Here is a 13,873-nt window from a genome sequence, read left to right on the forward strand (position 1 = left end):
TGCCGTTTGTAGGTGGCCCTACTGACATCACCAGTGATGTCAGTAGGGTGCTTCCTGCTCTGTTAGAGCAGGAAGCTGCCTGGGGCTTGCGGTAGACGAGACCCTACCACAAGGGTCTCGTCGTAAGCCCCGATGGTCGCAATGGTCTTGACCATCACCATGTCACTCGCTAAAGCTGTGGGTGGTAACCCACAGCTTAGCGAGCGGCCAGGAGGCCGCCTTTCAAAAGAAAAGCGGCTGCCTTAATTCAGAGCGAGCGCTCGCATTTTGCAAGCGGCTCTGAATGAGGTCCTATGTCTTGGTACTAAGGTCCTGATTCAGCAGGGAACGCACAGGAGAGAACACACGCACCTGTCCGCTGCGAGAATATGCTAATCAATGCATACGCACGGAGACAGCAGCACAAGACGCAGACACCCAGCCCTATATGAAACTGCCCGTCTCCCTTCACTAAAAACCTGATCAGTACGTAAGACAGCGTAAATATCGGCAACATCGAGAACCATCGGACCCATTAGCATAATAGTGGTTGACCTGACCTGCAGCAGGATTTTGGCCAATTCCTGTGTAGAGCTTACGGTATGTCTGCGTATGCCGACGCACTGCCTTAATTATGCACGCCCCTATAACGGCGTCCCAACGCACTGGCACGCCTGCGTTCGCCTGACCACCCCCTGTCCCCACCCACAAACGACACTTCCTGTCAATCACTCTGCCTTGGGTCTGCTCAAGCAGTTCCCATTGCAGTTGGTAGTTTGTGCACGTGCATTGAGATGCAGAGGCATGCGCAGTGCCGAAACATCGGCCGAATGCGTGCGTTCTCTCACTGGCGTTCTTGCTGAGTCAGGCCCTCAGTTCCTATAGCAGACAATGACAAGTTTAATAAAACAAAACAAAATGAATATAACTAGGCTGTTGGCACTATAAAAGTCAGATAATAAATATAAGCACTTAAAAATGCGAATCAACTGAAAGTAAAACTAAAGCAGAAAGAGTCTCACTTATTTGGGATCTTACACCATGTTTCACAGCTGAACCGTGTCCTAAGGCAGCGAGCGACAAGTGAGACTCCTGGTTTTTATTATTTTATACATTATTTCTTCTTTCAATTCATTACTTTTTGTGTATTATCTGACTTTCTAGTGCCAACAGCCTACTTACATTTATATTTTTGTTGTATTAAATTATATTCTTTGTAATTTAAAAGAAAATAAATTTCTTTCACATGTTAACTATTGTGCATTGGACACAAAGACAAAGTCCTGGTCATACAGTGTATTATTTATCCACATCTCAGGATGGCGAATGCTCCCGCAGTCAAGCTCCGAAAATATTATATTTTCGAAACTTGATGAATTCTGTCCCTATACTAGTGTATGGGGACAGCGGCCATTCCAGGAGAGGAAGGTAAGTAGGAGATATCTGTGATACTAGTGTATGGGGACAGCGGCCATTCCAGGAGAGGAAGGTAAGTAGGAGATATCTGTGATACTAGTGTATGGGGACAGCGGCCATTCCGGGAGAGGCAGGTAAGCAGGAGATATCTGATACTAGTGTATGGGGACAGCGGCCATTCCGGGAGAGGAAGGTAAGCAGGAGATATCTGTGATACTAGTGTATGGGGACAGCGGCCATTCCAGGAGAGGAAGGTAAGTAGGAGATATCTGTGATACTAGTGTATGGGGACAGCGGCCATTCCGGGAGAGAAAGGTAAGTAGGAGATATCTGTGATACTAGTGTATGGGGACAGCGGGCCATTCCGGGAGAGGAAGGTAAGTAGGAGATATCTGTGATACTAGTGTATGGGGACAGCGGCCAATCCGGGAGAGGAAGGTAAGCAGGAGATATCTGATACTAGTGTATGGGGACAGCGGCCATTCCGGGAGAGGAAGGTAAGCAGGAGATATCTGTGATACTAGTGTATGGGGACAGTGGCCATTCCGGGAGAGAAAGGTAAGTAGGAGATATCTGTGATACTAGTGTATGGGGACAGCGGGCCATTCCGGGAGAGGAAGGTAAGTAGGAGATATCTGTGATACTAGTGTATGGGGACAGCGGCCATTCCGGGAGAGGAAGGTAAGCAGGAGATATCTGATACTAGTGTATGGGGACAGCGGCCATTCCGGGAGAGGAAGGTAAGCAGGAGATATCTGTGATACTAGTGTATGGGGACAGCGGCCATTCCAGGAGAGGAAGGTAAGTAGGAGATATCTGTGATACTAGTGTATGGGGACAGCGGCCATTCCGGGAGAGAAAGGTAAGTAGGAGATATCTGTGATACTAGTGTATGGGGACAGCGGGCCATTCCGGGAGAGGAAGGTAAGTAGGAGATATCTGTGATACTAGTGTATGGGGACAGCGGCCATTCCGGGAGAGGAAGGTAAGCAGGAGATATCTGATACTAGTGTATGGGGACAGCGGACATTCCGGGAGAGGAAGGTAAGCAGGAGATATCTGTGATACTAGTGTATGGGGACAGCGGCCATTCCAGGAGAGGAAGGTAAGTAGGAGATATCTGTGATAATAGTGTATGGGGACAGCGGCCATTCCGGGAGAGAAAGGTAAGTAGGAGATATCTGTGATACTAGTGTATGGGGACAGCGGGCCATTCCGGGAGAGGAAGGTAAGTAGGAGATATCTGTGATACTAGTGTATGGGGACAGCGGCCATTCCGGGAAATGAAGGTAAGCAGGAGATATCTGATACTAGTGTATGGGGACAGCGGCCATTCCGGGAGAGGAAGGTAAGCAGGTGATATCTGTGATACTAGTGTATGGGGACAGCGGCCATTCCAGGAGAGGAAGGTAAGTAGGAGATATCTGTGATACTAGTGTATGGGGACAGCGGCCATTCCGGGAGAGAAAGGTAAGTAGGAGATATCTGTGATACTAGTGTATGGGGACAGCGGCCATTCTGGGAGAGGAAGGTAAGTAGGAGATATCTGTGATACTAGTGTATGGGGACAGAGGCCATTCCGGGAGAGGAAGGTAAGCAGGAGATATCTGTGATACTAGTGTATGGGGACAGCGGCCATTCCTGGAGAGGAAGGTAAGTAGGAGATATCTGTGATACTAGTGTATGGGGACAGCGGCCATTCCAGGAGAGGAAGGTAAGCAGGAGATATCTGTGATACTAGTGTATGGGGACAGCGGCCATTCCGGGAGAGAAAGGTAAGTAGGAGATATCTGTGATACTAGTGTATGGGGACAGCGGCCATTCCGGGAGAGAAAGGTAAGTAGGAGATATCTGTGATACTAGTGTATGGGGACAGCGGCCATTCCAGGAGAGGAAGGTAAGCAGGAGATATCTGTGATACTAGTGTATGGGGACAGCGGCCATTCCGGGAGAGAAAGGTAAGTAGGAGATATCTGTGATACTAGTGTATGGGGACAGCGGCCATTCCAGGAGAGGAAGGTAAGCAGGAGATATCTGTGATACTAGTGTATGGGGACAGCGGCCATTCCAGGAGAGGAAGGTAAGCAGGAGATATCTGTGATACTAGTGTATGGGGACAGCGGCCATTCCAGGAGAGGAAGGTAAGCAGGAGATATCTGTGATACTAGTGTATGGGGACAGCGGGCCATTCCGGGAGAGGAAGGAAAGTAGGAGATATCTGTGATACTAGTGTATGGGGACAGCGGCCATTCCGGGAGAGGAAGGTAAGCAGGAGATATCTGTGATACTAGTGTATGGGGACAGCGGCCATTCCGGGAGAGGAAGGTAAGCAGGAGTTATCTGTGATACTAGTGTATGGGGACAGCGGCCATTCCGGGAGAGGAAGGTAAGCAGGAGATATCTGTGATACTAGTGTATGGGGACAGCGGCCATTCCAGGAGAGGAAGGTAAGCAGGAGATATCTGTGATACTAGTGTATGGGGACAGCGGCCATTCCAGGAGAGGAAGGTAAGTAGGAGATATCTGTGATATTAGTGTATGGGGACAGCGGCCATTCCGGGAGAGAAAGGTAAGTAGGAGATATCTGTGATACTAGTGTATGGGGACAGCGGGCCATTCCGGGAGAGGAAGGTAAGTAGGAGATATCTGTGATACTAGTGTATGGGGACAGCGGGCCATTCCGGGAGAGGAAGGTAAGTAGGAGATATCTGTGATACTAGTGTATGGGGACAGCGGCCATTCTGGGAGAGGAAGGTAAGCAGGAGATATCTGTGATACTAGTGTATGGGGACAGCGGCCATTCCGGGAGAGAAAGGTAAGTAGGAGATATCTGTGATACTAGTGTATGGGGACAGCGGGCCATTCCGGGAGAGGAAGGTAAGCAGGAGATATCTGTGATACTAGTGTATGGGGACAGCGGGCCATTCCGGGAGAGGAAGGTAAGCAGGAGATATCTGTGATACTAGTGTATGGGGACAGCGGGCCATTCCGGGAGAGGAAGGTAAGCAGGAGATATCTGTGATACTAGTGTATGGGGACAGTGGCCATTCCGGGAGAGGAAGGTAAGTAGGAGATATCTGTGATACTAGTGTATGGGGACAGCGGCCATTCCGGGAGAGGAAGGTAAGCAGGAGATATCTGTGATACTAGTGTATGGGGACAGCGGCCATTCCGGGAGAGGAAGGTAAGTAGGAGATATCTGTGATACTAGTGTATGGGGACAGCGGCCATTCCGGGAAAGGAAGGTAAGCAGGAGATATCTGTGATACTAGTGTATGGGGACAGTGGCCATTCCAGGAGAGGAAGGTAAGTAGGAGAAATATGTGATACTAGTGTATGGGGACAGCGGCCTTTCCGGGAGAGGAAGGTAAACAGGAGATATCTGTGATACTAGTGTATGGGGACAGCGGCCATTCTGGGGGGAGGAAGGTAAGCAGGAGATATCTATGATACTAGTGTATGGAGACAGTGGGCCATTCTGCCAGAGGAAGGTAAGCAGGAGATATCTATGATGCTAGTGTATGAGGACAGCGGGCCATTCCGGGAGAGGAAGGTAAGCAGGAGATATCTATGATGCTAGTGTATGGGGACAGCGGGCCATTCCGGGAGAGGAAGGTAAGCAGGAGATATCTGTGATACTAGTGTATGGGGACAGCGGGCCATTCCGGGAGAGGAAGGTAAGCTGGAGATATCTGTGATACTAGTGTATGGGGACAGCGGGCCATTCCGGGAGAGGAAGGTAAGCAGGAGATATCTGTGATACTAGTGTATGGGGACAGCGGCCATTCCGGGAGAGGAAGGTAAGCAGGAGATATCTGTGATACTAGTGTATGGGGACAGCGGCCATTCCGGGAGAGGAAGGTAAGTAGGAGATATCTGTGATACTAGTGTATGGGGACAGCGGGCCATTCCGGGAGAGGAAGGTAAGCAGGAGATATCTGTGATACTAGTGTATGGGGACAGCGGGCCATTCCGGGAGAGGAAGGTAAGCAGGAGATATCTGTGATACTAGTGTATGGGGACAGCGGGCCATTCCGGGAGAGGAAGGTAAGCAGGAGATATCTGTGATACTAGTGTATGGGGACAGCGGGCCATTCCGGGAGAGGAAGGTAAGCAGGAGATATCTGTGATACTAGTGTTTGGGGACAGCGGGCCATTCTGGGAGAGGAAGGTAAGCAGGAGATATCTGTGATACTAGTGTATGGGGACAGCGGCCATTTCGGGAGAGGAAGGTAAGCAGGAGATATCTGTGATACTAGAGTATGGGGACAGCGGCCATTCCTGGAGAGGAAGGTAAGCAGGAGATATCTGTGATACTAGTGTATGGGGACAGCGGGCCATTCCGGGAGAGGAAGGTAAGCAGGAGATATCTGTGATACTAGTGTATGGGGACAGCGGGCCATTCCGGGAGAGGAAGGTAAGCAGGAGATATCTGTGATACTAGTGTATGGGGACAGCGGGCCATTCCGGGAGAGGAAGGTAAGCAGGAGATATCTGTGATACTAGTGTATGGGGACAGCGGCCCTTCCGGGAGAGGAAGGTAAGCAGGAGATATCTGTGATACTAGTGTATGGGGACAGCGGCCATTCCGGGAGAGGAAGGTAAGCAGGAGATATCTGTGATACTAGTGTATGGGGACAGCGGGCCATTCCGGGAGAGGAAGGTAAGCAGGAGATATCTGTGATGCTAGTGTATGGGGACAGCGGGCCATTCCGGGAGAGGAAGGTAAGCAGCAGATATCTGTGATACTAGTGTATGGGGACAGCGGCCATTCCGGGAGAGGAAGGAAAGCAGGAGATATCTGTGATACTAGTGTATGGGGACAGCGGGCCATTCCGGGAGAGGAAGGTAAGCAGGAGATATCTGTGATACTAGTGTATGGGGACAGCGGACCATTCCGGGAGAGGAAGGTAAGCAGGAGATATCTGTGATACTAGTGTATGGGGACAGCGGGCCATTCCGGGAGAGGAAGGTAAGCAGGAGATATCTGTGATACTAGTGTATGGGGACAGCGGCCATTCCGGGAGAGGAAGGTAAGCAGGAGATATCTGTGATACTAGTGTATGGGGACAGCGTCCATTCCGGGGAGGAAGGTAAGCAGGAGATATCTGTGATACTAGTGTATGGGGACAGCGGGCCATTCCGGGAGAGGAAGGTAAGCAGGAGATATCTGTGATACTAGTGTATGGGGACAGCGGCCATTCCAGGAGAGGAAGGTAAGTAGGAGAAATATGTGATACTAGTGTATGGGGACATCGACCATTCCGGGAGAGGAAGGTAAGCAGGAGATATCTGTGATACTAGTGTATGGGGACAGCGGCCATTCTGGGGGGAGGAAGGTAAGCAGGAGATAACTGTGATACTAGTGTATGGGGACAGCGGCCATTCCGGGAGAGGAAGGTAAGCAGGAGATATCTATGATACTAGTGTATGGAGACAGTGGGCCATTCTGCCAGAGGAAGGTAAGCAGGAGATATCTATGATGCTAGTGTATGAGGACAGCGGGCCATTCCGGGAGAGGAAGGTAAGCAGGAGATATCTGTGATACTAGTGTATGGGGACAGCGGGCCATTCCGGGAGAGGAAGGTAAGCAGGAGATATCTGTGATACTAGTGTATGGGGACAGCGGGCCATTCCGGGAGAGGAAGGTAAGCTGGAGATATCTGTGATACTAGTGTATGGGGACAGCGGGCCATTCCGGGAGAGGAAGGTAAGCAGGAGATATCTGTGATACTAGTGTATGGGGACAGCGGGCCATTCCAGGAGAGGAAGGTAAGCAGGAGATATCTGTGATACTAGTGTATGGGGACAGCGGTCCATTCCGGGAGAGGAAGGTAAGCAGGAGATATCTGTGATACTAGTGTATGGGGACAGCGGCCCTTCCGGGAGAGGAAGGTAAGCAGGAGATATCTGTGATACTAGTGTATGGGGACAGCGGCCATTCCGGGAGAGGAAGGTAAGCAGGAGATATCTGTGATACTAGTGTATGGGGACAGCGGGCCATTCCGGGAGAGGAAGGTAAGCAGGAGATATCTGTGATACTAGTGTATGGGGACAGCGGGCCATTCCGGGAGAGGAAGGTAAGCAGCAGATATCTGTGATACTAGTGTATGGGGACAGCGGCCATTCCGGGAGAGGAAGGAAAGCAGGAGATATCTGTGATACTAGTGTATGGGGACAGCGGGCCATTCCGGGAGAGGAAGGTAAGCAGGAGATATCTGTGATACTAGTGTATGGGGACAGCGGACCATTCCGGGAGAGGAAGGTAAGCAGGAGATATCTGTGATACTAGTGTATGGGGACAGCGGGCCATTCCGGGAGAGGAAGGTAAGCAGGAGATATCTGTGATACTAGTGTATGGGGACAGCGGCCATTCCGGGAGAGGAAGGTAAGCAGGAGATATCTGTGATACTAGTGTATGGGGACAGCGGCCATTCCGGGAGAGGAAGGTAAGCAGGAGATATCTGTGATACTAGTGTATGGGGACAGCGGGCCATTCCGGGAGAGGAAGGTAAGCAGGAGATATCTGTGATACTAGTGTATGGGGACAGCGGCCATTCCGGGAGAGGAAGGTAAGCAGGAGATATCTATGATACTAGTGTATGGAGACAGTGGGCCATTCTGCCAGAGGAAGGTAAGCAGGAGATATCTATGATGCTAGTGTATGAGGACAGCGGGCCATTCCGGGAGAGGAAGGTAAGCAGGAGATATCTGTGATACTAGTGTATGGGGACAGCGGGCCATTCCGGGAGAGGAAGGTAAGCAGGAGATATCTGTGATACTAGTGTATGGGGACAGCGGGCCATTCCGGGAGAGGAAGGTAAGCTGGAGATATCTGTGATACTAGTGTATGGGGACAGCGGGCCATTCCGGGAGAGGAAGGTAAGCAGGAGATATCTGTGATACTAGTGTATGGGGACAGCGGGCCATTCCAGGAGAGGAAGGTAAGCAGGAGATATCTGTGATACTAGTGTATGGGGACAGCGGTCCATTCCGGGAGAGGAAGGTAAGCAGGAGATATCTGTGATACTAGTGTATGGGGACAGCGGCCCTTCCGGGAGAGGAAGGTAAGCAGGAGATATCTGTGATACTAGTGTATGGGGACAGCGGCCATTCCGGGAGAGGAAGGTAAGCAGGAGATATCTGTGATACTAGTGTATGGGGACAGCGGGCCATTCCGGGAGAGGAAGGTAAGCAGGAGATATCTGTGATACTAGTGTATGGGGACAGCGGGCCATTCCGGGAGAGGAAGGTAAGCAGCAGATATCTGTGATACTAGTGTATGGGACAGCGGCCATTCCGGGAGAGGAAGGAAAGCAGGAGATATCTGTGATACTAGTGTATGGGGACAGCGGGCCATTCCGGGAGAGGAAGGTAAGCAGGAGATATCTGTGATACTAGTGTATGGGGACAGCGGACCATTCCGGGAGAGGAAGGTAAGCAGGAGATATCTGTGATACTAGTGTATGGGGACAGCGGGCCATTCCGGGAGAGGAAGGTAAGCAGGAGATATCTGTGATACTAGTGTATGGGGACAGCGGCCATTCCGGGAGAGGAAGGTAAGCAGGAGATATCTGTGATACTAGTGTATGGGGACAGCGGCCATTCCGGGAGAGGAAGGTAAGCAGGAGATATCTGTGATACTAGTGTATGGGGACAGCGGGCCATTCCGGGAGAGGAAGGTAAGCAGGAGATATCTGTGATACTAGTGTATGGGGACAGCGGCCATTCCGGGAGAGGAAGGTAAGTAGGAGAAATATGTGATACTAGTGTATGGGGACAGCGGCCATTCCGGGAGAGGAAGGTAAGCAGGAGATATCTGTGATACTAGTGTATGGGGACAGCGGCCATTCTGGGGGGAGGAAGGTAAGCAGGAGATAACTGTGATACTAGTGTATGGGGACAGCGGCCATTCCGCGAGAGGAAGGTAAGCAGGAGATATCTATGATATTAGTGTATGGAGACAGTGGGCCATTCTGCCAGAGGACGGTAAGCAGGAGATATCTATGATGCTAGTGTATGAGGACAGCGGGCCATTCCGGGAGAGGAAGGTAAGCAGGAGATATCTGTGATACTAGTGTATGGGGACAGCGGGCCATTCCGGGAGAGGAAGGTAAGCAGGAGATATCTGTGATACTAGTGTATGGGGACAGCGGGCCATTCCTGGAGAGGAAGGTGAGCAGGAGATATCTGTGATACTAGTGTATATGGACAGCGGCCATTCCGGGAGAGGAAGGTAAGCAGGAGATATCTGTGATACTAGTGTATGGGGACAGCGGGCCATTCCGGGAGAGGAAGGTAAGCAAGAGATATCTGTGATACTAGTGTATGAGGACAGCGGCCATTCCGGGAGTGGAAGGTAAGTAGGAGATATCTGTGATACTAGTGTATGGGGACAGCGGGCCATTCCGGGAGAGGAAGGTAAGCAGGAGATATCTGTGATACTAGTGTATGGGGACAGCGGGCCATTCCGGGAGAGGAAGGTAAGCAGGAGATATATGTGATATTAGTGTATGGAGACAGCGGGCCATTCCGGGAGAGGAAGGTAAGCAGGAGATATCTGTGATACTTGTGTATGGGGACAGCGGGCCATTCCGGGAGAGGAAGGTAAGCAGGAGATATCTGTGATACTAGTGTATGGGGACACCGGCCATTCCGAGAGAGGAAGGTAAGCAGGAGATATCTGTGATACTAGTGTATGGGGATAGCGGGCCATTCCAGGAGAGGAAGGTAAGCAGGAGATATCTGTGATACTAGTGTATTGGGACAGCGGGCCAATACGGGAGAGAAAGGTAAGCAGGAGATATCTGTGATACTAGTGTATGGGGACAGCGGGCCAATACGGGAGAGAAAGGTAAGCAGGAGATATCTGTGATACTAGTGTATGGGGACAGTGGCCATTCCGGGAGAGGAAGGTAAGCAGGAGATATCTGTGATACTAGTGTATGGGGACAGCGGGCCATTCCGGGAGAGGAAGGTAAGCAGGAGATATCTGTGATACTAGTGTATGGGGACAGCGGGCCAATACGGGAGAGAAAGGTAAGCAGGAGATATCTGTGATACTAGTGTATGGGGACAGTGGCCATTCCGGGAGAGGAAGGTAAGCAGGAGATATCTGTGATACTAGTGTATGGGGACAGCGGGCCATTCCGGGAGAGGAAGGTAAGCAGGACATATCTGTGATACTAGTGTATGGGGACAGCGGGCCATTCCGGGAGAGGAAGGTAAGCAGGAGATATCTGTGATACTAGTGTATGGGGACAGCGGGCCATTCCGGGAGAGGAAGGTAAGCAGGAGATATCTGTGATACTAGTGTATGGGGACAGCGGGCCATTCCGGGAGAGGAAGGTAAGCAGGAGATATCTGTGATACTAGTGTTTGGGGACAGCGGGCCATTCCGGGAGAGGAAGGTAAGCAGGAGATATCTGTGATACTAGTGTATGGGGACAGCGGCCATTTCGGGAGAGGAAGGTAAGCAGGAGATATCTGTGATACTAGAGTATGGGGACAGCGGCCATTCCGGGAGAGGAAGGTAAGCAGGAGATATCTGTGATACTAGTGTTTGGGGACAGCGGGCCATTCCGGGAGAGGAAGGTAAGCAGGAGATATCTGTGATACTAGTGTATGGGGACAGCGGCCATTTCGGGAGAGGAAGGTAAGCAGGAGATATCTGTGATACTAGAGTATGGGGACAGCGGCCATTCCTGGAGAGGAAGGTAAGCAGGAGATATCTGTGATACTAGTGTATGGGGACAGCGGGCCATTCCGGGAGAGGAAGGTAAGCAGGAGATATCTGTGATACTAGTGTATGGGGACAGCGGGCCATTCCGGGAGAGGAAGGTAAGCAGGAGATATCTGTGATACTAGTGTATGGGGACAGCGGGCCATTCCGGGAGAGGAAGGTAAGCAGGAGATATCTGTGATACTAGTGTATGGGGACAGCGGCCCTTCCGGGAGAGGAAGGTAAGCAGGAGATATCTGTGATACTAGTGTATGGGGACAGCGGCCATTCCGGGAGAGGAAGGTAAGCAGGAGATATCTGTGATACTAGTGTATGGGGACAGCGGGCCATTCCGGGAGAGGAAGGTAAGCAGGAGATATCTGTGATACTAGTGTATGGGGACAGCGGGCCATTCCGGGAGAGGAAGGTAAGCAGCAGATATCTGTGATACTAGTGTATGGGGACAGCGGCCATTCCGGGAGAGGAAGGAAAGCAGGAGATATCTGTGATACTAGTGTATGGGGACAGCGGGCCATTCCGGGAGAGGAAGGTAAGCAGGAGATATCTGTGATACTAGTGTATGGGGACAGCGGACCATTCCGGGAGAGGAAGGTAAGCAGGAGATATCTGTGATACTAGTGTATGGGGACAGCGGGCCATTCCGGGAGAGGAAGGTAAGCAGGAGATATCTGTGATACTAGTGTATGGGGACAGCGGCCATTCCGGGAGAGGAAGGTAAGCAGGAGATATCTGTGATACTAGTGTATGGGGACAGCGGCCATTCCGGGGAGGAAGGTAAGCAGGAGATATCTGTGATACTAGTGTATGGGGACAGCGGGCCATTCCGGGAGAGGAAGGTAAGCAGGAGATATCTGTGATACTAGTGTATGGGGACAGCGGCCATTCTGGGGGGAGGAAGGTAAGCAGGAGATAACTGTGATACTAGTGTATGGGGACAGCGGCCATTCCGGGAGAGGAAGGTAAGCAGGAGATATCTATGATACTAGTGTATGGAGACAGTGGGCCATTCTGCCAGAGGAAGGTAAGCAGGAGATATCTATGATGCTAGTGTATGAGGACAGCGGGCCATTCCGGGAGAGGAAGGTAAGCAGGAGATATCTGTGATACTAGTGTATGGGGACAGCGGGCCATTCCGGGAGAGGAAGGTAAGCAGGAGATATCTGTGATACTAGTGTATGGGGACAGCGGGCCATTCCGGGAGAGGAAGGTAAGCTGGAGATATCTGTGATACTGGTGTATGGGGACAGCGGGCCATTCCGGGAGAGGAAGGTAAGCAGGAGATATCTGTGATACTAGTGTATGGGGACAGCGGGCCATTCCGGGAGAGGAAGGTAAGCAGGAGATATCTGTGATACTAGTGTATGGGGACAGCGGTCCATTCCGGGAGAGGAAGGTAAGCAGGAGATATCTGTGATACTAGTGTATGGGGACAGCGGCCCTTCCGGGAGAGGAAGGTAAGCAGGAGATATCTGTGATACTAGTGTATGGGGACAGCGGCCATTCCGGGAGAGGAAGGTAAGCAGGAGATATCTGTGATACTAGTGTATGGGGACAGCGGGCCATTCCGGGAGAGGAAGGTAAGCAGGAGATACCTGTGATACTAGTGTATGGGGACAGCAGGCCATTCCGGGAGAGGAAGGTAAGCAGGAGATATCTGTGATACTAGTGTATGGGGACAGCGGGCCATTCCGGGAGAGGAAGGTAAGCAGCAGATATCTGTGATACTAGTGTATGGGGACAGCGGCCATTCCGGGAGAGGAAGGAAAGCAGGAGATATCTGTGATACTAGTGTATGGGGACAGCGGGCCATTCCGGGAGAGGAAGGTAAGCAGGAGATATCTGTGATACTAGTGTATGGGGACAGCGGACCATTCCGGGAGAGGAAGGTAAGCAGGAGATATCTGTGATACTAGTGTATGGGGACAGCGGGCCATTCCGGGAGAGGAAGGTAAGCAGGAGATATCTGTGATACTAGTGTATGGGGACAGCGGCCATTCCGGGAGAGGAAGGTAAGCAGGAGATATCTGTGATACTAGTGTATGGGGACAGCGGCCATTCCGGGAGAGGAAGGTAAGCAGGAGATATCTGTGATACTAGTGTATGGGGACAGCGGGCCATTCCGGGAGAGGAAGGTAAGCAGGAGATATCTGTGATTCTAGTGTATGGGGACAGCGGCCATTCCGGGAGAGGAAGGTAAGTAGGAGAAATATGTGATACTAGTGTATGGGGACAGCGGCCATTCCGGGAGAGGAAGGTAAGCAGGAGATATCTGTGATACTAGTGTATGGGGACAGCGGCCATTCCGGGAGAGGAAGGTAAGCAGGAGATATCTATGATACTAGTGTATGGAGACAGTGGGCCATTCTGCCAGAGGAAGGTAAGCAGGAGATATCTATGATGCTAGTGTATGAGGACAGCGGGCCATTCCGGGAGAGGAAGGTAAGCAGGAGATATCTGTGATACTAGTGTATGGGGACAGCGGGCCATTCCGGGAGAGGAAGGTAAGCAGGAGATATCTGTGATACTAATGTATGGGGACAGCGGGCCATTCCGGGAGAGGAAGGTAAGCTGGAGATATCTGTGATACTAGTGTTTGGGGACAGCGGGCCATTCCGGGAGAGGAAGGTAAGCAGGAGATATCTGTGATACTAGTGTATGGGGACAGCGGGCCATTCCTGGAGAGGAAGGTAAGCAGGAGATATCTGTGATACTAGTGTATATGGACAGCGGCCATTC

General features: G+C 51.2%; 1 protein-coding gene across 1 annotated transcript in view; it reads left to right on the top strand.

Annotated features, from left to right (window-relative positions):
- LOC148513554 (adhesion G protein-coupled receptor F3-like) overlaps window positions 1–13,873 on the top strand; it is an 83,639-nt gene that overhangs the window by 9,770 nt on the left and 59,996 nt on the right. The gene's annotated exons all lie outside the window — the stretch shown is intronic.

The sequence above is a fragment of the Taudactylus pleione genome, unplaced genomic scaffold (assembly GCF_031769625.1).
Source record: "Taudactylus pleione unplaced genomic scaffold, aTauple2 ptg000277l, whole genome shotgun sequence".
Lineage (NCBI taxonomy): Eukaryota > Metazoa > Chordata > Amphibia > Anura > Myobatrachidae > Taudactylus > Taudactylus pleione.